Here is a 2684-nt window from a genome sequence, read left to right on the forward strand (position 1 = left end):
GGTAGTAGTTTACTGGGTCAGTTATTACATTCTATTGTATTGGTAGTAGTTTACTGGGTCAGTTATTACATTCTATTGTATTGGTAGTAGTTTACTGGGTCAGTTATTACATTCTATTGTATTGGTAGTAGTTTACTGGGTCAGTTATTACATTCTTCTATTGTATTGGTGGTAGTTTACTGGGTCAGTTATTACATTCTATCATATTGGTAGTAGTTTACTGGGTCAGTTATTACATTACTATATAGGTAGTAGTTACTGGGTCAGTTATTACATTCTATTGTATTGGTAGTAGTTTACTGGGTCAGTTATTACATTCTATTGTATTGGTAGTAGTTTACTGGGTCAGTTATTACATTATTCTATTGTATTGGTAGTAGTTTACTGGGTCAGTTATTACATTCTATTGTATTGGTAGTAGTTTACTGGGTCAGTTATTACATTCTATTGTATTGGTAGTAGTTTACTGGGTCAGTTATTACATTCTATTGTATTGGTAGTAGTTTACCTGGTCAGTTATTACATTCTATTGTATTGGTGGTAGTTTACTGGGTCAGTTATTACATTATTCTATTGTATTGGTGGTAGTTTACTGGGTCAGTTATTACATTATTCTATTGTAATGGTGGTAGTTTACTGGGTCAGTTATTACATTGTATTGGTAGTAGTTTACCTGGTCAGGGTGATCCTCCTTACACTGGGTCAGTTATTACACATCTCCTAGTGATTCTGTGGTTCTATATTCAGCTCCATGTCTCTTATCAGCCTCTGTGTCAGTTCACCACCCTACAGGAGATGATGGTGGGCCCACCAATGCAGAAATACAATTATAACTCACAAAATGGACGCACAATCTCTATTGATTAGAACAGATTGAGGTCTTCTGTTGGCGTGGGTTTCAGTGAGCAGGGCAACATCAGTACCTTCATTATGTGTGACAATCAATACTGTTAGCAGCCTATAAGGTAATGGCTTTGGGCTACAACATAGATTACACTCAATCTAATGGCTGTGTGCTACAACACAGATTACACTCAATCTAATGGCTTTGGGCTACAACATAGATTAAACTCAATCTAATGGCTGTGTGCTACAACACAGATTACACTCAATCTAATGGCTTTGGGCTACAACATAGATTAAACTCAATCTAATGGCTGTGGGCTACAACATAGATTAAACTCAATCTAATGGCTGTGGGCTACAACATAGATTAAACTCAATCTAATGGCTGTGTGCTACAACATAGATTAAACTCAATCTAATGGCTGTGTGCTACAACACAGGTTACACTCAATCTAATGGCTGTGGGCTACAACATAGATTAAACTCATTCTAATGGCTGTGTGCTACAACATAGATTAAACTCATTCTAATGGCTGTGGGCTACAACATAGATTAAACTCATTCTAATGGCTGTGGGCTACAACATAGATTAAACTCAATCTAATGGCTTTGTGCTACAACATAGATTACACTCAATCTAATGGCTGTGTGCTACAACATAGATTAAACTCAATCTAACGACTGTGGACTACAACATAGATTAAACTCATTCTAATGGCTGTGTGCTACAACATAGATTAAACTCAATCTAATGGCTGTGTGCTACAACATAGATTAAACTCATTCTAATGGCTGTGGGCTACAACATAGATTAAACTCATTCTAATGGCTGTGGGCTACAACATAGATTAAACTCAATCTAATGGCTGTGTGCTACAACATAGATTAAACTCATTCTAATGGCTGTGGGCTACAACATAGATTAAACTCAATCTAATGGCTGTGTGCTACAACACAGATTAAACTCATTCTAATGACTGTGGATTACAACAGATTAAACTCATTCTAATGGCTGTGGACTACAACACAGATTAAACCTCATTCTAATGGCTGTGGACTACAACACAGATTAAACGCATTCTAATGGCTGTGGGCTACAACACAGATTAAACTCATTCTAATGGCTGTGGACTACAACACAGATTAAACTCATTCTAATGGCTGTCGGCTACAACACAGATTAAACTCATTCTAATGGCTGTGTGCTACAACACAGATTAAACTCATTCTAATGGCTGTGGTGGGGGATTCACAGTAGAGGAAGAGAGAGGCCAGACAGACAGATTCAGACCAAGCTAAAAATCAGTATGATTACAACATAATAAGGTATTCATATAATATATCCTCTTAAGGATCTGCTCACTTTTTTCAATTTTCTTCTAAAATGACATACCCAAATCTAACTTCCTGTACCTCAGGCCCTGAAGCAAGGATATACATATTATTGGTACCATTTGAAAGGAAACTCTTTGAGGTTTGTGGAAATGTGAAAGGAATGTAGTAGAATATAAATCTGATAATAGAAAGAAGAAAAAAACGTTATTTTGTATTGTTTTTTTACCATCATTTTTGAAATGCAAGAGAAAGGCCATAATGTATTATTCCAGCCCAGGTGCAATTTAGATTTTGGTCACTAGATGGCAGCAGTGTATGTGCAACGTTTTAGACTGATCCAATGAACCATTGCATTTCTGTTCAATATTTTGTAACAAGACTGACCAAATGTCAACTTCTGTCAGTGAAATGAATGCACTGTGGTGTGACTAACCTTCTATCTAGTTATTTATCAGCTGGTTAAGTTTCTCATTGCCTCGTTCCAGGCACCTACTACTATTGAG

Source organism: Oncorhynchus masou, unplaced genomic scaffold (genome assembly GCF_036934945.1).
Source record: "Oncorhynchus masou masou isolate Uvic2021 unplaced genomic scaffold, UVic_Omas_1.1 unplaced_scaffold_1525, whole genome shotgun sequence".
Lineage (NCBI taxonomy): Eukaryota > Metazoa > Chordata > Actinopteri > Salmoniformes > Salmonidae > Oncorhynchus > Oncorhynchus masou.